The following is a 24,925-nucleotide window of genomic DNA, read 5'->3' as shown; positions in this document are numbered from 1 at the left end:
ACCCTAACACTCAACCTAAAACTCACCCTAAATCTAACCCTATCCCTAAACCTCACCCTCACACTAAACCTCATCCTAACCCTTACCCTCATCATAACTCTAACCCTAAACCTAACCGTAATCCTCACCGCAACCCTAACCCTCACCCTCACCCAAGCCCTCACCCTAAAACTGACCCTAAGCCTAACCTTCACCCTCAACCTCATCCCACCCTCAACCTAACCCTAACCCTAAACCTCACCCTAACCCTAAACCTAACCCTAATGCTATCCCTAACCCTCACACTCACCTTAACCCTCATACTAACCCTTACCTTCACTCTAAACCTCACCCTAACCCTAACCCTAACACTAACACTAAACCTCACCATAACCCTGGCCCTAAACCTAAACCTAAACCTAACCCTCACCCTAACGCTTACCCTAACCCTCAACCTAACCCTAACCCTCACCCTCACCCTAACCCTCACCCTAAACCTTACCTTCACCCTAACAATAACACCAAAATTAACTCTAACCCTCACCCTCACCTTAAGCCTAACCAGAACCCTAACCCTCACCCTCACCCTCACCCTAACTCTAACGCTATCCCTAAACCTCATTCTCACCCTAAACGTCATCCTAACCCTTACCATCACCATAACACTAAACCTAACCCTAACCCTAATCCTCACTATAATCCTAACCCTCACCCACACCCTCACCCTCACAGTCACCTTAACCCTCACACTAAATCAAACTGCCACCCACACCCTAAAACTCACCCGGACCTGAACCCGAACCCTGACCCTAGCCCTACCCTAAAACTCACCCTAACCCTAAACCTCACCCTAAACCTAACTCTAACCATCACCCTCATACTAACCCTAACCCTCACCTTAACCCTCATCCTTACACTAAAGCTAACCCCAACCCTCACTCTCACCCTAAACTTCACCCTAACCCTTATCCTCACACTAACCCTAACCATAACCCTCACATAAAACCTAACCCTCACCCTCACCCTAAACCTACCCCTCATATTACCCCTCACCCTAACCCTAAACCTAACCCTCACCAAAACCTAACCGTAGCCCTCACTTTCACCCTAACCCTCACCGACACCCTAACCCTCACCCCAACCCTAACCCTCACCTACACCCTCACCCTTACCCTCACCCTAACCCTCACACTAACCTTGACCATCACCCTAGCCCTCACCCAAAAACTAACCCTAACCCTAACCCTCACCCTCAACCTCACCCCTAACTTCAGCCTAACCCTAATCCTAAACCTAATCTTAACCCTAACCCTCACCCTCACCCTAATCCTAACCCTAACCCTAACTCTAATGCTAACACTAGCTATCACCCTCACCCTAAACCTAAACCTAACCCTACCCCTCAGCCTAACCCTCACCCTAACCTTCACACTAACCCTAACCCTAAACCACACCCTCACCCTAACACTCATCCTAAACATTACCCTCACCCTAACCCTAACCCTAACCCTCACACTAACTATAACCCTAACCCTATACCTAAACCTACTCCTCAGCCTAACCATCATCCTAACATTAAACCTAAACCTAACACTCAACCTACCACTAACCTTAACCCTAACACTCAGCCGAACCCTATCCCTCACCCTCACCCTCACACTCAACCCTCAGCCTAACCCTAACCCTAACCCTCATCCTAACCCTAACCATCACCCACACCCTCAGCCTAACTCTAACCCTAAACCTAACCCTAAACCTCACCCGCATCCTTACCCTAAACTTAACCGCAAACCTAACCCTAACCCTCACCCTAACCCTAACCCTCACCTTCACCCTTACCCACACCCTAACCCTAACGCTAACCCTAACCCTCACCCTAAACCGTACCTTCACCATAAACTTAACCCTAACTCTAATCCTCACACCAAACCTAACCTTAACCCTAAACCTAAACCTCACTCTCACCCTCACCCTAATCCTAAACCTAACCCTAACCCTCAACCTAAATCTAACGCTAACCCTAACCCTCACCCTAACACTCAACGTCACTCTAACCCTCACCGTAACCCTAACGCACACCAACACCATAACCTTCACCCTTACCCGAAACCTCACCCTCACCCTAAACCTCACACTCACCCTAACCCTAACCCTAATCCTCACCCTAACCCTTTCCCTAATCCTCAACCTCACCATCACCCTCACCCTAACCCTAACCCTAACCCTAATCCTCACCCTAACCCTAATCCTAACCATCACCCTAATCCTCACCCTCACACTCACACTAAACCTCACCCTCACCATAACCCTAATCCTAAGCCTAACACTCACCCTCACCGTCACCCTAACCCTAACAATAACCCTAAACCTAACCCTCACCCTTACCCTCACCCTAACTCTGAACATAACCATCACCATCACCCAAAACCTAACCCTCACCCCCACCCTAAACTTAACCCTCACCCTAAACCTAACGATAAACCTCACCCTCACCCTAACCCTTACCCTAAACCTAACACTCACCCTAAACTTCACTCTAAACCTAACGCTAACTTTAACCTCACCAGAATCATAACCCTCACCCTAACCCTTATCCCCACAGTAACCCTAAACATAACCCTAAATCTAACCCTACCCTCCCCCTAACCCTCACCCTAAACCTAACCCTAACCCTCACCCTCACCCTAACCCTAACCCTAATCCTCACCCTCACACCAAACCTCACCATCACCCTAACCCTCACCGCCAAAATAACCCTCACCCACACCCTAACCCTCACCCTCACCCTCACCCGAACCGGAACCCTAAACATCACCCTAAACCTAACCCTCATCCTAAACATGACTCTAACCCTCACCCCAACCCTAATCCTCACACTCACCCTCACCCTCACACTAAGCCTAACCCTCACCTTAACCCTAACCCTCATCCTAACCCTACCCCTAACCTTAACCCTCCCACTAACCCTCACACTAACCCTAACGCTAAACCTAACCCTCAACCTCACGCTAAACCTCACCCTAACCCTAAACCTAAACATAACCCTAATCCTCATACTAACCCTAACCCTAATTCTAACCCTAACCCTCACATTAACCCTCACCCTAATTCGAATCCTAACCCTAACCCTCAAACTAACTCTAACCTTAACGCTAACCCACACCCTCACCCTAACCCTCAGTGTCACCCTGAACCTCCACCTAACCCTAACCCTTACCCACAAACTAAATCTCACCATCACACTCATCCTCAACCTAAACCACACCCTAACCCTAACCCTAACCCTAAACCTAATCCTCACCCTAAACCTAACCTTCAGCCTTATCCGAACCCTCACCCTAAGCCTAACCCCAACCCGAACCATAATCCTAAACCTAACCCTCACCCTCACCCTCACCCTAAACCTAAACCTAAACCTCACTTTCATCCTCACCCTTACCCTAAACCTAACCCTAACCCACACCCTAACCCTAACACTCACCCTAACCCTAACACTAACCCTCAACCTCACCCTAACGCTAAGGCTAACCCTGACACTCACCCTCACCCTAATCCTCACCCTAACCCTTATCCTAACACTAACCCTAACCCTAACCCTAACCCTCACAGTAACCCTAAACCTCACCATAACCCGGACCCTACCCCTCATCCTAAACCTCACCCTAAACCTAAACCTAACCCTAAACCACACCCTAACCTGAACCCTACCCCTAATCCTCACCCTCACCCTAACACTCACCATCACCCTAACCCTCACTCTAAATCTAACCGTCACGGACAACCTAACCCTCACCCTCACCCTCACCCTCACCGTCACTCTAACCCTCACCCTTACCTAAACATGACCCTAAACCTAACCCTCACCCTCACCCTACCATAATCCTCACCCACACCTGAACCCTAACCCTGAAACTCACCCTAACCCTCAAATTCACATTCACGCTAATCTTAACCCTCTCTCAGTCTAACTGTCAGCCTAACCCTTACACTTACCCTAAACCTAACTCTAACCCTAACCTCACACTAAAGATAACCCTCACCATAACCCTAACCCTAAACCTACCCCTCATCATAAAACTCACCCTAAACCTAACCCTCACCCTAACCCTAACCTTAAACCTCACCCTCACCATAGACCTCACCCTAACTCTAATCGAAACCTAACCCTAAACCTAACCCTTACCCTAACCCTAAACCTCAACCTAACCCTCACCCAAACCCTAACCCTAAACCTAACCCTAACCCTATCCCTATCCCAAATGCAAAGCCTAAACCTCACCCTCAACCTAACCCTCATCCTAACCCTTACCCTCACCCTCAAACTAAACCTCACCCTAGGCTTAACCCTCAACCTAAGCCTGAACGTAAACCTCACCCTCAACTTCACCCCAACCCTAACCCTAAACCTAACCCTCACCCTAAGACTAATCCTCACACTAACCCTAATCCTATCCATAACCCTAACCCTCACCTTAACCCTTACCCGAATCCTAACCCTAACCCTAACCCTCACCCTTACCCTAAACCTCACCCTCAACCTAACCCTCACCCTAAACCTAACCCTAACCCTCACCCACACCTTAAACCTCAACCGAACCCTCACACTCACCCTAACCCTCAAACTCACCCTCACCCAATCCTAACCCTAACACTAATCCTCACACTAACCCTAACCCTCACCCTCACCCTCACCCTCATCCTTAGCCTAACCCTAATCCTAAACCTAACCCTCACCCTCACCCTCACCCTAAACCTAAACCTAACCCTAAACCTCAGCCTAACCATTATCCTAACCCTAAACCTAACCCTAACCCTCACCCTAACCCTAATCCTAACCCTAACCCTAACCCTCACACTAACCCTAAACCTAAACCTCATCCTAAACCTGATTCTACCCCTAACCCAAACCCTAACCCTCATCCTAATCCTAACCCTCACCCTCACCCTCCCCATCACCCTCAGCCTAACCCTAATCCTAACCCTAATCCCTACCCTCACCCTCACCCTCACCCTAACTCTATAGCTAAACCTAACCCTAACACTCACCTTCAACCTCACCCTAACCCTAACCCTCACCCTTTACCTCACCCTCACCCTAACACTAACCCTGACTCTAACACTCACCCTAACCCTAAACCTAACCCTAATCCTAAACCTAACCCTCACACTCAAACTCACCCTAACCGTAACACTAACCCTCCCTGTCCCCCTCCCCCTAACCATCACACTCACCCTAAACCTCACACTAACCCTAACCATAAACCTAACCATAACCCTCACACTAACCATAACACTCACCCTAACCCAAACCATAAGCCTAACCTTCACCCTCACCCTGACAGTCACCCTCAGCCTAAACCTAACACTAACCCTATTCTTATTCCTAACCCTCACATTCACCCTAACCTTCACCCTCACCCTAACCCTCATCCTCAGCCTAAACATCACCCTAACCCTAACACTCACCATAACACTAACCCTAACCCTCACCCTAAACCTAACCTCATCTTAACCCTCACCCTCACCCTAATACTCACCCTAACCCTCAACCTTACCCTCAACTTCGCCCTAACCCTTACCCTCACCATAACCCTCAAGTTCATCCTCATCCTAACCCTCACCCTGACCTTTACCCATCCTAAACCTAAAACTAACCTTCACACTAACCCTAACCCTAGCACTCAGCCTAACACATTTCCTAACCCTAAACCTAACCCTAACCCTAACCATAACCCTCACACTAACCCTAACCCTAACCCTCAACCGAACCCTCATCCTAACCCTAATACTAATCCTAACCCTCACCCTCACCGTGCCCTAACACTAACAGTCACCCGAACTGTAACCCCCACCCTCACCCTCCCCATCACCCTCAGCCTAACCCTAATTGTAACCCTAATCCTAACCCTCACCCTCACCCTCACCCTAACTCTAATGGTCAACCTAACCCTAACATTCACCCACACCCTCACCCTAAACCTAACCCTATCCCTACACCTCACCCTAACCTTAATTCTCAACCTATACCTCACCCTCACCCTAACCCTAAACCAATACCTAACCTTCACCTAACCCTAACACTAACCGTAACCCTCATCTTCACACTAAACCTCACCCTAGCCCTTACTCATACCATAACCCTAATCCTAACCCTAACACTAACCCTCTCCCACACCCTAACTCTCAACCTCACCCGAATTCTCACCCTCACTCTAACATTCTACCTAACACTAAACCTAACCCTAAGGTTAGGGTTTGGGTGAGGTTTAGGGTGAGGGTTAGGGTTAGGGTGATGTTTATGTTGAGGGTGAGTGTTAGTGTGAGGGTGAGGTTTAGGTTTAGGGTTAGGGTTTGGGTTAGGGTTAGGTTGAGGGTGAGGGTGAGGGTGAGGGTGAGGTTTAAGATTAGGGTTAGGGTTAGGTTAGTGTGAGTGTTAGGGTGAGGATGAGGGTTAGGGTGATGGTGAGGGTTAGGGCATGGGCGAGGTTTAGGGTTAGATTGAGGATTAGGGTTAGAGTTAGAGTTAGGGATATGGTGAGGATAAGGGTTACGGTGAGGTTTAGGGTGAGGGTCAGGGTGACCCTGAGAGTTAGGGTTAACATTAGAGTTAGGGTGAGGGTGAGTGTTAGGTGAGGGTTCGGGTTCGGGTGAGGGTTTGGGTGTATATATGGGTTAGGGTTACGGTGAGGTTTAGGGTGACTGTGAGTGTTAGGGTGAGTGTGAGGGTTAGGTTTAGAGTGAGGGTTAGTGTTAGGCTTAGGGTGAGGGTTAGGTTTATTTTGAGGGTTAGGGTTAGGTTTAGGGTTATGGTGAGAGTTAGGGTGAAGTGGAGGGTTAGGATTAGGGTGAGCGTTAGGGTTAGAGTGAAGGTTAGGCTTAGGGTTAGGGTTAGTGTGAGAATAAGTGTTAAAGTGAGTGTTAGGGTGAGGGTGAGTGTTAGGGTTAGTGTTAAGTTTAGGGTGAGGGTTACGGTTAGGTTTAGTGTTAGGTTGAGGTTTAGGGTTATGGTTAGCGTGAGGTTTAGGGTTAGGGTGATGTTTAGGGTGAGGTTGAGGGTGAGGGCTATGGTGAGGATGAGGGTGAGGGTGAGTATTAGGGTTAGGTTTAGGGTTAGATTTAGGGTGAGGGTAAGGGTGAGGGTTAGGATTAAGGTTATGCTGAGGGTGATGGGTAGCGGGAGGGTGAGGGTTAGGGTTAAGGTAAGGGCTCGGGTTAGGGTTAGGGTTAGTGTTAGGGTGAGGGTTAGGTTTAGAGTTAGGATTAGAATGAGGGTTAGGTGAGGGTTAGGTTTAGTGTTAGTGGGCGGGTTATGATTATGGTTAGGGTTAGGGTGAGGGTTAGGGTTTGTGTGAGGTGTAGGGTTAGCGTTAGGGATAGGGTGAGCGTTAGGATTTGGGTGAGGGTTTGGGTGAGGTTGAGGGATAGAGTTGGGTTTAGGGTGAGGGTTAGCGTTAGGGTGAGGATGAGGGTAAAGGTTAGGTTGAGGCTTAGGGTTAGGTTTAGGGTTAGTGTGAGTGTTAGGGTTAGTATTAGGGAAAGGGTTAAGGTGAGGGTTAGGTTGAGGTTGAGGGTAAGGTGAGTGTTTCGGTTAGGATAGGGTTGGGGTTAGTGTTAGGGTGAGGATTAGGGGAGCGTGAGGGTTATGTTGAGGAATAGGTTAGGGTGAGGGTTAGGTTTAGGGTTAGTGTGAGGCTTAGCGTTAGGATGATGTTTAGTATGAAGGTGAGGTTTACTGTTAAGTTTGGGGTTAGGGAAAGGGTGAGGGTGAACGTTAGTTTGAGTGTGAGGGTTAGGGTTAGGGTTAGGGTTAGTGTGAGGATAAGGGTTAGGGTAAGGTTTATGATGAGGGTGAGGCTTAGGATTGTCCTTAGGGTTAGGGTGAGGTTAGCGTGAGTGTTAGGTTTAGGGTTATGGTTAGGGTTAGTGTGAGGGTTAGGGTTAGGGGAGGTTTAGGGTGAGGGTGAGGGTTAGGGTGAGGATGAGGGTGAGGGTTAGGTTGAGTGTTAGGGTGAGGGTGATGGTTACAGTTAAGGTTAGGGTTAGGGAGAGGGTGAGGGTTAGGGTTAGGGTGAGGGTTAGGTTTACTGTGAGGGTTAGGGTTCTTGTTAGGGTTAGGGTTAGGATGAGGGTGAGGGTTAGTGTTAGATTTAGGGTGCGGGAAAGGGTGAGGTCAGGTTTAGGTTTAGGGTGAGGGTTTGCATGACGGTGAGGGTTACTGTGTTAGTGAGGGTTAGGGTTAGGGTGAGGGTTAAGCTGATGGTAAGGTTTAGGGTGAGGGTGAAGATTTGGGTTAACATTAGGGTGAGGGTTAGAGTTAGGGTTAGTGTGAGGATTAGGGTTAGGGTTAGGTTAGGTTTAGGGATATTGTGAGGGTAAGGGTTAGGGTGAGGTTGAGGGTTAGGGTTAGCTTTAGGGTTTGGGTGAGGGTTAGGGTGAGGGTTAGGGTTAGGGTGAGGGTGAGGATTAGGGTTAGTGTTAGGGTGTGAGCTAGGTTTAGTATGAGGGTTAGGGAAAGGGTTTGGTTGAGTGTTAGAGTTAGGGTTAGGGTTAGGATTAGAGTTAGGGTGAGGGTAAGGATTAGGGTGAGGTTTAGGGTAAAGTTGAGGGTTAGTGTGAGGGTGAAGGTGAGTGTTAGAATTTGGATTAGGGTTAGGGATTGGGTTAGGATGAGGGGGAGTTTGAGTGTGAGCGTGAGGGTTAAGGTTAGGGGGAGTTTTAGGGTTTGGGTTAGGGTTAAGGTTAATGTGATGATTAGGGTTAGGGTTAGAGTTAGGATGAGAATTATGCTGAGGGATAGGGTTAGGGTTAGGGTGAGGGTAAGGGTTAGCTTGAGGTTGAGGGTCAGGATTAGGCATAGGGTTAGGGTGAGAGTTAGAGTGAGGGTTAGGGTTAGGGTTAGGTTTAGGCTTAGGTTGAGGGTTAGGGTGAAGGTTAGGATTAGGGTTAGTGTTAGGGTGAGGGTGAGGGTAAGGTTTTGGTGAGTGTTAGGGTGAGGGTGAGGGATAGGGTCATGGTGCGGTTAAGGGTTAGGTTGAGGTTTAGGTTGAGGTTTAGGCTTAATGTTAGCATTAGTCTTAGAGTAAGGTTGAGGGTTTGGGTGAGGGTTAGGGTTAGGGTTAGTGATAGGGTGAGGGTTAGGGTTTTGATTAGGGTTAGTGTTAGGGTTAGGGTGATGGTTAGGCTGAGGGGTAGGGTTAGGGTTAGGGTTAGGGTGAGGGTTAGTGTGAGGGTTAGGGTTAGGGATTGGATTAGGGTGTGCTTGAGGGTGAGGGTAAGGGTTAGTGTGATGTTTAGGGTGAGGTTGAGGTTTAGGGTTAGAATTAGGATTAGAGTTAGGGTTAGGGTTAGGCTTAGAGTTATTGTGAAGGTTAGTGTTAGCATTAGGGTTAGGATTAGGTTTAGTGTAAAGGTTATGGTTAGGGTTAGGAGTAGGTTTATGGTTAGGTTTAGGCTGAGGGTGGGGTGAGGGTGAGGGTGCGGGTTAGGGTTAGGGTTAGGTTTCGGGTGAGGGCTAGGGTGAGGGTGAGGGTTAGGGTAAGGGTATGGGTGAGGGTGAGCGTTTCAGTTAGAAAAGGCTTATGGTTAGGGTTAAGGTGAAGATTAGAGTGAGGATGAGTTTAAGGTGAGGATTAGTGTTAGGGTGAGCCTTACGGTTAGGGTTAGGGTGAGAGTTAAGGTTAGATTGATCTTTAATATGAGGGTGGCGTGTTAGTGTGAAGGTGAGGGTGAGGGTGAGGGTGAGGGTGTAGGTGAGTGTTAGGGTTAGGGGTGACTGTGAGGGTTAGGGTAAAGGTGAGGGTTAGGGTTACGGTTATTGTAAGGATTAGTCTTAGGTTTAGGGTGAGTGTGAGGGTGAGGGTTAGGGTTAGGGTTAGGGTTAGGGTTAGCATGAGGGTTTGGAATAGTGTTAGGGTTAGGGTTAGAGTTAGGGTTAGGATTAGTATTAGAGTTAGGGTGAGAGTAAGGCTTAGGGTGAGGGATAGTGTGATGTTGAGGATTAGGGTTATGGTGAGGGTTAGGGTAAGACTTAGGGTGAGAGCTCGGGTTAAGATTAGGGTTTGGGTGAGTGATAGGGTTGTGGTGAAGTTGAGGGTGAGGGTTAAGTTTAGGATTAGGTTTATGGTTAGCATGAGGGTTATGGATAGGGTTAGGGTTAGTGTGAGGTTTAGGGTTAGTGTTAGGTTTAGAGTTAGGGTGAAGGTGAGGGTGAGGGTTAGGGTTTGGATTAGGTTTAGGTTAAGGGTTAGGTTTAGGGTTAGGCTGAAGCGTAGGGGTAGGGTTAGGGTGAGGGTGAGGGTAAAGTTGATGGTGAGGGTTAGGGTTTGGGAGAGGGTTAGGGATAACATTAGAGTTAGGGTTAGGGTTAGTGTGAGTGTTAGGGTTAGGTTTAGGGTGAGGGTGACCTTTAGGGTTAGCATTAGAGTTACGCTTAGGTTTAGGTCGAGGGTTAGGGTTAGGGTAGGGTTAGGGTGAGTGTGAGGGTGAGGGTTATGGTTAGGGTTAGGGTGAAGGTTAGGGTGAGTGTTAGGGTTACGGTGAGTTTCAGGGTAAGGGTTAGGCTTAGGACTAGGGTTAGGGTTAGGGTGAGGTTTAGGCATAGGGTTAGGGTGAGTGTGAGTGTTAGGGTGAGGGTTAGGGTTAGAAGTAGGTTGGGGGTTAGGGTGAATGTTAGGGTTTGGATTAGGTTTAGGGTTAGGTATAGGCTGATGTTGAGGTTTAGTTTGAGGGTGACGGTTAGGGTTAGGTTGAGTGTTAAGGTTGGGGTTAGGGTTAAGGTTAGGGTGAGTGTTAGGGTTAATGTTAGGCTTGGGATGAGGGTTAGGCTGAGGGTAAGTGTTAGGTTAAGTGTGTTTCTAAGGGTTAGGGTGAGGGTTAGGGTGAGGGTGAGGGTTAGGATTAAGCTTAGGCTTAGAGTGAGGATTATGGTGAGCGTGAGTTTGAGGTTTATGTTTAGCATTATGGTTAGGTTTAGGGTTAGTGTGATTTTTAGGAATAGGTTTAGGGTTAGGGTGAGGGTGAGGGTTAGGGTTAAGCTTAGGATTTGGGTTAGGGTCAGGGTTAGTGTTAGGGTTAGGGTTAGGTTTAGGGTGAGGGCTAGGGTGAGGGTGAGGTTTAGGGTGGAGGTTAGGGTGAGGGTGAGGGTGAAAGTTAGGGTTAGGGTGAGGCTTAAGGTGAAGGTGAGGGATAGTGTTGGCTTTAGTGTTAGGGTTAGGGTTAGGGTAAGGTGAGAGTTAAGGTTAGGGTTAGAGTTATAGTTAGAGTGAGGGTGAGGGTGAGGGTTAGGGTTTTGATTAGGGTTAGTGTTAGGGTTAAGGTGAGGGTTAGGCTGAGGGGTAGGGTTAGGGTTGGCTGAGGGTGAGGGTGATGGTTAAGGTTAGGTTGAGAGTTAGGAATAGCATTAGGTTTAGGGTTAGGGTTAGGGTGAGTGTTAGATTTATGGTGTGAGTGAGATTAAGGGTTAGGTTTAGGATTAGGATTAGGGTGAGGGTGAGGGTTAGGGATAGGGTTAGGGTTAGGGTGATGATTAGGGTAAGGGTTAGGGTTAGAGTTAGGGTGAGGGTGAGGGTTAGGTTTTGGATTGGAGTTTGGGTTAGGTTTAGACTGAGGTTGAGGTTGAGTGTGAGGGTGAGGGTTAGGTTTAGATTGAGTGTTAGGTTTGGGGTTAGGGTTAAGTTTAGTGTGAGGGTTAGGGTTTGGGTTAGGGTTAGGATGAGGGTTAGGCTGAGCGTTAGGGTTAGGGTTAGGGTGAGGGAAAGGGTTAGGGTGAGGGTTAGGGTTAGGGTGAGGGTTAGGGTGAGGGTGAGGTTTAGGGTTAGGGTGAGGGCTAGGGTGAGGTTGAGGTTAGGGTGAGGGTGAGGGTTAGGGTTAGGGTGAGTGTAAGGTTTAGTTTGAGGGTTGGGGTGAGGGTGACGTTTAGAGTTAGTTGAGGGCTAGGGTGAGTTTGAGGGTTAGGGTGAACATTAGTGTGAAAGTTAGGTTTACGTTTAGTTTTAGGCTGAGGGTTAGGTTGAGGTTTAGTGTTATTGTTAGGTTTAGGGTTAGGATGAGGGTAAGGGTTAGATTGAGGTTTAGTGTGAGGGAGAGGTTTAGGGATAGCATTAGGGTTAGGGTTAGGGTTAGGGTGAGGATTCACCATAGGGTTAGGGTTAAGGTGAGGGTGAGGTTTAGTGTTAGCATTAGGGTAAGGGTTAGGGTTAAGGTAAGGGTGAAGTTTATTGTTAGCATTAGGTTTAGGGTTAGGGTGAGGGTTACGGTTAGGGTTAGGTTTAGGGTTAGGGTGAGCGTGAGTGTTAAGTTTAGGATTAGGGTGAGGGTTAGGGTTAGGGTGACAGTTAGGGTTAGGATGAGGGTGAGGGTTAGGGATAGGATTAGGCTTAGGTATAGGGCTAGGCTCAGGGTTAGGGTGACGGTGAGGGTTAGGTTTTGGGTGTGGGTTAGGGTTAGGGTTAGGATCAGAGTTAGGCTGTGGTTTGTGGTTAGGGTTAGGGTGTGGGTAAGGGTTAGGATGAGGGTGAGGGTTAGGTTTTGGGTTAGGTTTAGGTTAGTGTGTGGGTTAGGAATAGGGTTAGGGTTAGGATGAGGGTTTTGCCTAGGGTTAGGTTTAGAGTTAGGGTGAGGGTGAGGGTGAGGTTTAGGGTTTGGATTAGGGTTAGGGTTAGGGTTAGGCTGAGGGTTCGGGTTTGTGTTAGGGCTAAGGTCAGGATGAGGGTTAGGGTTAGGGATAGGATTTGGATGAGGGTTAGAGTGAGGGTTACTGTTAGTTTTCGTTTGAGGGTAAGGATTAGTTTGAGTGTTAGTTTGAGGGTTAGGGTTAGGTTTAGGCTTAGGGTTCAGGTGAGGTTTAGGTTGAGGGTTAGTGTTAGTGTTAGTGTTAGGGTTAACTTGAGGGTTAGGGTGAGTGTAAGGGTTAGGGTTAGGGTTAGGGTTACTGTTAGGGTGAGGATTATGGTTAGGGTTAAGATAAGGGTGAGCTTGAATGTGAAGGTAATGTTTAGGGTGAGGTTTAGCGTGAGGTTGAGTTTTAGAGTTAACATTAGGGTTAGGCTTAGTGTTAGGCTGACAGTTAGTTTTAGGGTTAGGGTTAGGGTTAGGGTTTGGTTTAGGGTTAGGGTGAGGGGTAGGGTGATGGGTTAGGGTGAGGTTTAGGGTTAATGTGAGTGTTAGGGTTAGGTTTAGCGTTAGTGTGAGGATAATGGTTAAGGTGTGGGTTAGGCTGAGAGTGAAGGTTAGGGTTAGCGTTAAGATTAGGGTGAGGTTTTGGGTGAAGGTTAAGGTAAGGGTTAGGGTTAGTATGAGGGTGAGGGTAAGAGTTAGGTTTAGGGTGAGAGTTAGAGTTATGGTGAGGTTTAGGGCAGGGTTAGGGTGAGGGTTAAGGTGATAGTGATGGTTAGGGTGAGGGTGAGGATAAGGATCACGATGAGAGTTAGGGTTAAGTTTAGGGTTAGCGTTATGGTGTGTGTAAGGTTTAGGATGAGGTTTAGGTTGAGGGTGAGGTTTAGGGGTAGCATTAGAGTTAGGCTGAAGGTTAGGCTTAGGGTGAGGGTGAGGGTTAGAGTTATGTTTAGGGATAGGGTTAGGGTGAGGGTAAGGTTTAGGGTGATGGTTAGGGTGAGCGTGAGGGTTAGGGTTAGGTTGATGGTTAGGGGGAGTGTTAGGGTGAGGGTTAGGTTTAGGTTTAGGTTTAGGGTGAGTGTTAGGCTGAGGGTAAGAGTTAGGGTGAGGGTGAGTGGTAGGGAAAGCATTAATTTTAGGGTTAGGGTTTGGGTGAGTGTTAGGGTTAGGGTGAGGGTGATGGAGAGTGTTAGGGTTAGCTTTAGGGTTAGGGTGAGGGTGAGGGTTATGGTTAGTGTGAGGGTTAGGGTTAGGGTTAGGGTGAGGATTAGGGTTAGGGTGACAGTGAGGTTAAACGTTAGGTTTAGGATTAGGCTTAGGTGTAAAGTTAGGATTAGGCTGAGGGTGAGGGTGAGGGTCATAGTTAGGTTTAGGGTGAGGGTTATTGTTTTGGTTAGGTTTAGGGTGAGGGTGAGGTTAAGGGTTAGGATTAGGGTGATGGTGAGGGTGAGGGTGAAGGTGAGGGTTAGGTTTAGCGTGAGGGTTATGGTTAGGATGAGGGTTAGGATGAGAGTTAGTGTTAGGGTTAGGCTGAGGGTAATGATTAGTGTGAGGGTTAGGGTTAGGGTGAGGGTAAGGATTAGATTTATGGTGAGAGTTAGGATTAGGATTAGGGTTAGGGTTAGGGAGAGTTTTAGGGATAGGGTTAGGGTTAGGGTGACGGTTTTGGTTAGAGTTAGGTTTAGAGTTATGGTGAGGGTGAGGGTGAGGTTTAGGTTTTGGATTTGGGTTAGGGTTAGGGTTAGGCTGAGGCTGAGTTTGAGGGTGAGGGTGAGGGTTAGGGTTAGGGTGAGGGTGAGCGTTAGGGTTAGTGTTGGGGTTACAGTTAGGATGAGGTTTAGGGTTAGGATGTGGGTTAGGCTGAGGTTTAGGGTCTGGGTTCGAGTGAGGGTAATGGTTAGAGTGAGGGTTAGGGTGAGGGTGAGGGTGAGGTTTGGGCTTAGGTTTAGGGTGAGGTTTATGTTGAGGGTAAGGGATAGGGTGAGGATAAGGGTGATGGTGATGTTGAGGGTTAGGGTTAGGGTGACGTTTAGGGTGAGGGTAAGTTTTAGGCTGAGGGTTAGGGTGAGGGTGAGGGTAGGGTTAAGGTGAGGGTAAGGGTAAGGGTGAGGTTTAGGTTTATTGTTGGCATTAGTGTTACGGTGAGCGTGAGGGTTAGGGTGAGGGTTAGGGTTAGGGTTAGGGATAGAGTGAGGATTAGAGTTGGAGTTAGGTGGAGTGTGAGGGTTAGGCTGAGTGGTAGGGTTAGGGTTAGGGTTAGGGTGAGGGTTAGGTTGAGGGTTAGGGTTAGGGTAAGGGTTAGGGTTAGGGTTAGGTTAGGGTGAGGTTTTGGGTTAGGGTTATGTTTTGGTTGAGGGTGAGAGCTAGTGATATCATTAGGGTAAGGGTTAGGGTTAGGGTTAGGGTGAAGTTGAGGGTGAGGATTACATTTAGGTTTAGGATTAAGGTTAGGGTTAAGTTTATTCTGAGGGTGAGGGTGAGTTTGAGGGTGAGTTTGAGGGTGAGTGTTAGGGTTAGGGTTAGTTTTAGGGTGAGGGCTAGGGTGAGGGTGAGGGTTAGGGTCAGGGTGAGGGTTTCGGTTAGGAAAGGCTTAAGTTTAGGTTTAGGGTGAGGATTAGGTTGAGGGTGATATTTAAGGTGAGGGTTAGGGTAATGGTTAGGGTGACGATTAGGGTTAGGGTGAGGGTGAGGGTTTCAGTTAGGATTGTCGTAGGGTTAGGCTGAGGGTGAGGGTGAAGTTTAAGTTGAGGGTTAGGGTGAGGGTTAGGGTGAGGCTGAGGGTTTCAGTTAGGAAAGGCTTAGGGTTAGGGTTAGGGTGAGGATTAGTATGAGGGTGAGGTTTAACGTGAGGCTTAGGGTTAGAGTTAGGGTGAGGGTGAGGGTTAGGGTTAGGGATAGGGTTAGGATGAGGGTTAGGCTGAGGGTTTGGTTTAGGGTTTGGGTAAGGCTTACGGTTAGGGTGAGGGTTAGGGTGAGGCTTAATGTTAGGTTTAGCATTAAGGTTAGGGTGAGGGTTAGGGTTATGTTAGCATTAAGGTAAGGTTGAGCTTAGGGTTAGGGTTAGGTTTAGGATTAGGTTTAGGCTGAGGGTTAGGGTTAGGGTTCCGGTGAGTGAAAGGTTAGGTTGAGGGTTAGGTTTAGGCTTAAGTTTTCGGGTGAGGGTTAGTTTTAGGGTTAGGGTTAAGGTTAGGTTGAGGGTTAGGCTGAGGGTAACGGTTAGGGTGAGCGTTATGTTGAGGGTGAGGGATAGGTTTAAGGTGAGGGAAGGGTTAGGGAGAGGTTTAGGGTATGGTTGAGGGTTAATATTAGCATTAGGTTTACGGTTAGGGTGAGGGTTAGGTGAGGTTGAGGGTAAGGGTTAGGGAGAGGACTAGGGCTAGGGTGATGGTTAGGGTGAAGGTTCGTGTTAGTGTTAGGATTAGGGTGAGGGTTAGGGTTAGGATATGTGTGAGGATTATGGTTAGGGTTAGGGTTGTGGTGAGGGTAAGGGTTAGGGTGAGGTTTATGGTGAGGGTGAGGTTTAGGGTTAGCATTAGGGTTAGAGTGATGGTTAGGGTGAGGGTTAGGGTTAGGGTGAGGGTGAGGTTTAGGGTTAGGTTTAGGGTTAGGGTTAGGGTTAGTGTGAAGGTTAGGGAAAGTCTTAGGTTTAGGGTGAGGTTCAGGGTTAGGTTTAGGGTTAGAGTTAGGGTGAGGTTGAGGGTGAGGGTTAGGTTTAGGATTAGGGTTAGGTTTGGGGTTAGGCTGACGTTGAGGGATAGGGTTAGGGTGAGGGTAAGGGGGAGGGTTAGAGTGAGGGAGAGGGGTAGGTTTCGGGTTAGGTTTAGGATTAGGGGGAGGGTTATGCTTAGGTTGAGGGCGAGAGTTAGGGTTAGGATTAGGCTTAGATGTAGGGTTAGGCTTAGGGTGAGGCTGAAGGTGAGGGTCAGAGTTAGGTTTAGGGTGAGCTTTATGGTTATGGTTAGGTTTAGGGTGACGGTGAGGGTGATTGTTAGGGTAAGGGTGATGGTGAGTGTGAGGGTGAGGGTTAGGTTTAGGTTGAGGGTTACGTTATGTTTAGGGTTAGGGTAATGGTGAGGGTGAGGTTTAGGGTGAGGTTGAAGGTGAGGGTGAGGGTGAGGGTGAGCTTAAGGGTTTGGGTGTGGGTTAGGGTTAGGGTTAGGATGAGAGTTAGGCTGAGGGTTAGCGATGGGGTTAGGGTGAGGGTTAGCGTTAGGGTGAGTGTGAGGGTTAGGTTTTGGTTTATTTTTAGGGTGAGGGTTAGGCATAGGTTTAGGATTAGGGTAAGGTTTTTGCTTAGGGTTAGGTTCAGAGTTAGGGTGAGGGTGAGGGTGAGGTTTAGGTTTTGGATTAGGGCTAGGGTTAGGATTAGGCTGAGGGTGAGGTTGAGGGTGAGGGTGAGGGTTATGGTTAGTGTGAGGGTTAGGGTTTGTGGTAGGGCTAAGGTCAGAGTGAGGGTTAGGGTTAGGGTTAGGTTTAGGATGAGGGTTAGGCTGAGGGTTAGGGTTAGTTTTCGTGTGAGGGTAAGGGTTAGGGTGAGTGTTAGGGTGAGGGTTAGGGTTACGTTTAGGCTTAGGTTTCTGGTGAGGGTTAGGGTGAAGTTCAGTGTTAGGATTAGCGTTTGGGTTAGCGGGAGGGTTAGGGTATGTGTAAGGGTTAGGGTGAGGGTTAGGGTGAGGGTGAGGGTTAGGGTTAAGGTGAAGGTAAGGGTTAGGGCGAAGTTTAGCGTGAGGTTGAGAGTTAATGTTAGCATTAGTGTTAAGGTGAGGGTAAGGGTTAAGGTGAGGGTTAGGTTTAGGGTTAAGGATTAGGATGAGGGGTAGGTTTAGGGTTAGGGTTACGGTGAGGTTGAGGGTGAGGTTAAAGGTTAGGGTGAGGTTTACGGTAAGGTTGAGGTTTAGGGTTAGCATTAGGGTTAGTGTTAGGGTTAGGGTGAGGGTTAGGGTTAGGATGAGGGCTAGGTTTAGGGTTAGGGTGAGGGGTAGGTTGAGGAGTTAGGGTGAGGGTAAGGGTTAATGTGAGGTATAGGGTTGGGGTTATCGTTAGTGTGAGGATAAGGTTCAGGATGTGGGTTAGGCTGATAGTGAGGGTTAGGTTTAGGGTTAGGGTTAGGGTGAGGTTTAGTGTGAAGGTTAAGGTTAGTGTTAGGGTTAGTATGAGTGTGAGGGTTAGAGTTAGGTTTAGGGTGAGGGTTAGAATTAGGGTGAGGTTTAGGGTAGGGTTAGGTTGCGGGTGAGGGTTCGGGTTCGGGTGAGTTTTAGGGTGTGGGTGATGGTTAGGGTGAGGGTGAAGGTTAAGGTGATGGTGAGGGTTAGGGTGAGGGTGAGGGTAAGGATTACGGTGAGTATTAGGGTTAGGGTTAGGTTTCTGGTGAGTGTAAGGGTTAGGATGAGGTTTAGGGTAAGGGTGAGGTTTAGGGGTAGCGTTAGAGTTAGGGTGAGGGTTAGGGTGAGGGTTAAGGTTCGGGTAAGTCTTAGGGTGAGGGTGAGGGTTAGAGTTAGGATTAGGGATAGGGTTATGGTGATGGTAAGGTTTAGGTTGAGAATTAGGGTGAGGGTGAGGGTTAGTGTTAGTTTGAGTTTTAGGGTGAACGTTAGGGTGAGGGTTAGGTTTACGGTTAGGGTTAGGGTGAGGGTTAGAGTCAGGTTTAGTGTTAGTGTTAGGGTTAGGGTTAGGGTGAGTGTTAGGTTTAGTTTTAAGGTTAGGGTTAGGGTGAGGTCTAGGGTTAGGGTTAGGGTTAGGGTGAGGTTTAGGTTTAGGGTAAGGGTGAGGGTTAGGTTTAGGATCAGGCTTAAGTGTAGGGTTATGCTTAGGGGGAGAGGGTGGGGGAGGGTCATAGTTAGGTTTAGGGTGAGGGTTAGGGTTATGTTTAGGTTTAGGGTGAAGGTGAGTGTTAGGGTGAGGGTGATTTTGAGGTTGAGGATGAGGGTGACGGTTAGGTTTAGGGTGAGGGTTAGGGTTAGGGTTAGGATTAGTGTGAGGGTGAGGGTGAGTGTGAGGGTTAGGGTGAGGGTGATTGTGAGGTTGATGATGAGGGTGAGGGTCATGGTATGGGTGAGGGTTAGCTTTAGTGTTAGGGTTAGGATGAGGGTTAGGCTGAGAGTTAGTTTTAGGGTTAGGTTGAGGGTAAGTGTTAGGGTGAGGGTTAGGGTTAGGGTGAGGGTGAGGGTTAGGGTTAGGTTTAGGGTCAGGGTTAGGGAGAGGGATAGGGATAGGGTTAGGGTTAGGGTGAGGGTTTTGGTTAGAGTTAGGTTTAGAGTTAGGGTGAGGGTGAGTGTGAGGTTTAGGATTTGTATTAGGGTTAGGGTTAGGGTTAAGCTGACGGTGAGGGTGAGGGTGAGGGTGAGGGTTAGGGTTAGGGTGAGGTTGAGGGTTAGGGTTAGTGTTTGGGTTATTGTTAGGATGAGGGCTAGGTTTAGGTTTAGGGTTAGGCTGAGGGTTAGGGTCTGGGTTCGAGTGAGGCTAAGTGTTAGGGTGAGGGTTCGGGTGAGTGTGAGGGTGAGGGTTAGGCTTACTGTTAGGGTGAATTTTAGGGTGAGGGTAAGGGTTAGGGTGAGGGTTAGGTTGAGGGTGAGTATAGGGTTAAGGTGAGGGTAAGGTTTAGGGCGAGATTTAGGGTGAGGTTGAGGGTAATTTTTAGCATTAGTGTTATGATGAGGGTGAAGGTTAGGGTGAGGGTTAGGGTTAGGGTTAGGGATAGGGTAAGGATTAGGGTTGGGTTTAGTTGTAGGGTTAGTGGTAGGGTTAGGTTTAGGGTTAGGGTGAGGGTTAGATTGAGGGTTAGGGTTAGGGTTAGTGTTAGGGTTAGGGTGAGTTTGAGGGTGAGGGTAAGGATTAGGGTGAGTTTTAGGGTGGGGTTGAGGTTTAGGGCTAGCATTACGGTTAGGGTTAAGTTAGGGTGAGGGTTTGGGCTAGGGTTAAGTTCAGGGTCAGGGTTTCGGTTAGGAAAGGCTTAAGTTTAAGTTTAGGGTGAGGATTAGGGTGAGGTTGATGCTTAAGGTGAGGTTCAGGGTTATGGTTAAGGTGAGGATTAGGGTTAGGCTTTGGGTGAGTGTTAGGTTTAGGGTGATTTTTTGGATGAGGGTGAGGTTGAGGGTGAGGGTTAGGGTTTAGGTGAGGTTTAGGGTTAGGGTGAGGGTTAGGGTGAAGTTAAGTGTTAGGGTGAAGGTGTGGGTTAGGGTTAGGGGAAGGGGGAGGGGTAGGGGTCGGTTTTGTGTTAGGTTGGGGGTTAGGGTTAATGTGAGGATTAGTGTTAGGGTTAGGGTTAGTGTGAGGATAAGGGTTAGGGTGAGGGTTAGGGTGAGAGTGATGGTGAGGGTTAGTCTTAGGGTTAGGGTGAGGATAAGGTGAAGATTAAGATCAGGGTTAGGGTTAGGATTAGTATGAGGGTGACGGTTAGAGTTAGGGTTAGGGTGAGGGTTAGGGTTAGCTTGAGGTATAGGATAGGGTCAGTGTGATGGTTAGGGTTCGGTTGAGGGTGAGTTTTAGGGAGTGGGTGATGGGTAGGGTTAGGGTGAGAGTTAAGGTGACGGTGAGGGTTTGGATGAGGGTGAGGGTTAGGATTATGGTGAGGATTAAGGTTAGGGTTAAGCTTAGGCTTATGTTGAGTGTAAGGGTTAGGATGAGGTTTAGAGTGAGGGTGAGTTTTAGCGATATAGTTAGAGTTAGGGTGAGAGTTTGGGTGAGGGTTAGGGTTCGGCTTTTGCTTAGGGTGAGGGTGAGGGTTAGAGTTCGGGATAGGGTTAGGGTTAAGGTGAAGGGTAAGGTTTAGTGTGATGGTTACGGTGAGGGTGAGGGATAGGATGAGGTTGAGGGTTAGGGTGAGCGTTAGGGTGAGGTTTAGGTTTAGGTTTTGGTTTATGGTGAGGGTTAGGGTGAGGTTTAGTGTTAGGGTTAGGGTTAGCGTTAGGGTGAGGGTTAGGGTGAGGGTAAGGGTTAGAGTGAGTTTTAGGGTGATGGTTAGGGTTAGGGTTAGCATTAGGTTTAGTGTTAGGGTGAGGGTGAGAGTTAGGATTAGGTTTAGGGTGAGGGTTAGTGTTAGGGTTATGGTGAGGGTTAGGGTTAGGGTTAGTTTTAGAGTGAGTTTTAGGATTAGGGTGAGGGTGAGTGTTAGGTTTAGGATTAAGCTTAGGTGTAGGGTTAGGCTAAGGGTGAAGTTGAGGATGAGGGTCAGAGTTAGGTTTAGGGTGAGGGTTAGGGTTATGCTTAGGGTTAGCTGAGGGTGAGGGTGAGGGTTAGGGTGAGGTTGATGGTGAGGGTGAGGGTGAGGGTGAGGGTTAGATTTAGGGTGACGGTTAGGGTTATGGTTAGGGTTAGGGTGAGGGTGAGGGTGAGGGTGATGGTGAGGGTGAGGGTTAGGGTGAGGGTTAGTGTTTGGATGAGGGTTAGTTTTACGGTTAGGGTTAAGGTTAGGGTGAGTGTTAGGGATAGGATTAGTGTTAGGGTGAGGGTTAGGCTGAGGGTTAGCATTAGGGTTAGGGTGAGGGTAAGGTTTAGTTTGAGGGTTAGGATTAAGATTAGGGTTAAGATTAGGGTGAGTCTTAGGGATAGGTTAGGATTAGGGTGTGTGTTTTCGTTAGGGTTAGGTTTAGAGTTAGGGTGAGTGTGAGGTTGAGGCTGAGGGTGAGTGTTAGGTTTAGGGTGAGGGTTAGGGTTAGGGTTTGCGTTAAGGTTAGGGTGAAGGTTAGGGTTAGGGTTAGGATGAGGATTAGGCTGAGGGTTAGGGTTAGGGTTCAGGTGAGTGAAAGTGTTAGGTTGAGGGTTAGGGTTAGGGTTAGGTTTAGGCTTAGGATTCAGGTGAGGGTTAGTGTTAGGGTTAGGGTTAAGGTTAGGTTGAGGGTTAGGCTGAGGGTAACGATTAGGGTGAGGCTTATGGTGAGGGTGAGGGATAGGGTTAAGTGAGGGAAGGGTTAGGGCGAAGTTTAGGATATGGTTGAGGGTTAAATTTTGCATTAGGTTTACGGTGAGGGTGAGGGTTAGGGTGAGGGTTAGGGTTAGGGATAGGTTGAGGATTAGTGTTAGGGTTAGGTTTAGGGTGAGGGTTAGGCTGAGGGGTAGGGTTAGGGTTAGGGTTATTTTGAGGGTTAGGGTGAGGGTTAGGTTTAGGATTAGGTTTAGGGTCAGGGTGAGGTTGAGGGTGAGGGTAATGTTTACGGTGAGTGTTAGGGTGAGGTTGAGATTTAGGGTCAGCCTTTGGATTATGGTTAGTGTTCAGGTTCGGGTTAGGGTGACGGTTAGGGTGAGGGTGAGGGCTAGAGTTAGCATTAGGGTTATGTTTAGGGTTAGGGTTAGTGTGAGGTTGAGGGTGAGGGTTAGGTTTCGGGTTGGATTAGGTTTATGGTTAGGGTTAGACTGAAGGTGGGTTGAGGTTGAGGGTGAGATTTAGGGTTAGGGTTAGTTTTAGGGTGAGGGCTAGGGTGTGGGTGAGAGTTAGGGTGAGAGTGAGGGTTTCAGTTAAGAAAGGTTTATGGTTAGGATTAAGATGAGGATTAGGGTGAGGGTTATATTTAACGTGAGTGTTAGCGTTATGTGTGGATTAAGGTTAGGGTTAGGGTGAGGATTAGGAGTAGGGTGATGTTTAGGGTGAGGGTGAGTGTTAGGTGTGGGAGACGGTGAGAGTGAGGGTGTAGGTGATGGTTAGGGTTGAGGTGAGGGTTAGGGTTACGGTGAGGGTTAGGGTAAATGTGAGGGTTAATGTTAGGGTTAGGGTGAGGGTTAGAGTTTGTGTTAGGGTGTTTGGTAGGGTGAGGGGTAGGGTTAGGGTTAGGGTGAGGGTTAGGGTTAATGTGAGGGTTAGGGTTAGGGTTAGGGTTAGTGTGAGGATAAGGGTTTTGGTGAGGGTTAGTGTGAGAGTGAGGGTTAGGGTTAGCGTTAGTGTTAGGGTGAGGGTTAGGGTGAGGATTAAGGTGAGTGTTAGGGTTAGTATGAGGGTGAGGGTTAGAGTTAGGTTTAGGGTGAGGGTTAGGGTTAGGGCGAGGTTTAGGGTAGGTTTAGGGTGAGGATGCGGGTGAGGGTGAGGGTGAATTTTAGTGTGTGGGTGGCGGTTAGGTTTAGAGTGAGGGTTAAGGTGACGGTGAGTGTTAGGGTGAGGGTGAGGGTTAGGGTGAGGGTGAGGATTAGGGTTAGATTTAGGTTTAGAATTATGGTGTTGGTAAGGGTTATAATGTGGTTTAGGTTTGAGGGTGAGATTTAGGGATAGCGTTAGAGTTAGAGTGAGCGTTAGGGTTCAGGCTATGCTTAGGGTGAGGGTGAGGGTTAGAGTTAGAGTTACGGTTATGGTTAGGGTGAGAGTAAGGTTTAGGGTGAGGGTAGGGTGAGGGTGAGGGTTAGGGTTAGGTTGAGGGTTAGGGTCAGCGTTAGGCTAAGGGTTAGGTTTAGGTTTAGGGTGAGGGTGAGTGTAAGGGTGAGGTTTAGTGTTAGGGTTAGTTTTAGGGTAAGGGTGAGGATGAATTTTATGGATAGCAATAGGTTTAGGGTTAGGGTGAGGGTTAACCTTAGGGTTAGGGTTAAGTTGAGGGTGAGGGTGAGGGTTAGGGTTAGTATTAGGGATAGGGTTAGGTTTAGCATTGGGGTGAGGGTGAGGGATAGGGATAGGGTTAGGGTGAGGTTGAGGTTGAGCTTGAGTGTTAGGGTTAGGGTTAGGGTGAAGGTTAGGTTTAGGTTGAGGATTAGGGTTAGGGTGATGGTGAGGGTAAGGGTTAGGGTGAGGGCTAGGTTTAGGCTTAGGGTTAGGCTGAGTTTTAGGTTTGGGTGAGGGTGAGGGTGAGGGTTAGTTTTAGGATTAGGCTTAGGTGTAAGGTTAGGCTTAGGGTGAAGGTGAGGATGAGGGTCACAGTTAGGTTTAGGGTGAGCGTTAGGGTTATGGTTAGGTTAGGGTGAGGAAGAGGGTGAGGATTAGGCTGAGGGTCATGGTGAGGGTGAGGTTGATGGTTAGGTTTAGGGTGAGGGTTCGGGTTATGGTTAGGGTTAGGGTGAGGGTGAGTGTGAGGGTTAGGGTGAGGGTAACGGTGAGGTTCAGGGTGAGGGTTAGGGTTTGGCTGAGGTTTAGATGTATGTTAGGCTTAGGGTGAAGGTGAGGGTGAGGGTCAGAGTAAGTTTTACGTTGAGGGTTAGGGTTATGCTTAGGATGAGGTTGAGGGTGAGGGTGAGGGTTAGGGTGAGGGTCATGGTGAGCGTGAGGGTGATGGTTAGGTTTAGGGTGAGGGTTAGGTTTGTGGTTAGGATTAGGGTGAGGGTGAGTGTGAGAGACAGAGTCAGGTTGATGGTGAGGTTGACGTTGAGGTTGAGGCTTAGGGTTTGGGTGAGGGTTAGGGTTAGGTTTCGGGTTAAGGCTAGGGTGAGAGTGAGGATTAGGGTTAGGTTTAGGTTTAGGGTTATGGTGTTGGTAAGGGTTATAATGTGGTTTAAGGTGAGAGCGAGATTTAGGGATAGCGTTAGAGTTAGGGTGAGTGTTAGGGTTCAGGCTAGGCTTAGCTTGAGGGTGAGGGTTAGAGTTAGGGTTACGGTTATGGTTAGGGTGAGAGTAAGTTTTAGTGTGAGGGTTAGGGTGAGGGTGAGGGTTAGGGTTAGGGTGAGGGTTAGGGTCAGCTTTAGGGTACCGGTTAGGTTTAGGTTTAGGTTTAGCGTGAGGTTAAGGGTGAGGTTTAGTGTTAGGGTTAGTTTTAGGGTTAGGGTGAGGATGAAGGTTATGGATAGCAATACGTTTAGGGTTAAGATGAGGGTTAGACTTAGGGTTAGGGTTAAGGTGAGGGTGAGGGTGAGGATTAGGGTTAGTATTAGGGATAGGGTTAGGGTTAGTGTTGGGGTGAGGGTGAGGGATAGGGATAGGGTTAGGGTGAGGTTGAGCTTGAGGGTTAGGGTTAGGGTTAGGGTGAGGGTTAGGTTTAGGTTGAGGATTAGGGTTAGGGTGATGGTGAGGGTAAGGGTTAGGGTGAGGGCTAAGTTTAGGCTTAGGGTTAGGCTGAGTTTTAGGTTTGGGTGAGGGTGAGGGTGAGGGTTAGGTTTAGGATTAGGCTTAGGTGTAGGGTTAGGCTTAGGGTGAAGGTGAGGATGAGGGTCACAGTTAGGTTTAGGGTGAGCGTTAGGGTTATGGTTAGGGTTAGGGTGAGGATTAGGGTGAGGGTCATGGTGAGGGTGAGGTTGATGGTTAGGTTTAGGGTGAGGGTTAGGATTATGGTTAGGGTTAGGGTGAGGGTGACGGTGAGGTTCAGGGTGAGGGTTAGGGTTTGTGTGAGGTTTAGATGTAGGTTAGGCTTAGGGTGAAGGTGAGGGTGAGGGTCAGAGTTAGTTTTACGTTGAGGGTTAGGGTTATGGTTAGGATGAGGGTGAGGGTGAGGGT

This window comes from Dipodomys merriami, unplaced genomic scaffold, assembly GCF_024711535.1.
Source record: "Dipodomys merriami isolate MVZ:Mamm:240054 unplaced genomic scaffold, mDipMer1.0.p SCAF_88, whole genome shotgun sequence".
Classification (NCBI taxonomy): Eukaryota; Metazoa; Chordata; class Mammalia; order Rodentia; family Heteromyidae; genus Dipodomys; species Dipodomys merriami.
This window is presented reverse-complemented; position numbering follows the sequence as displayed.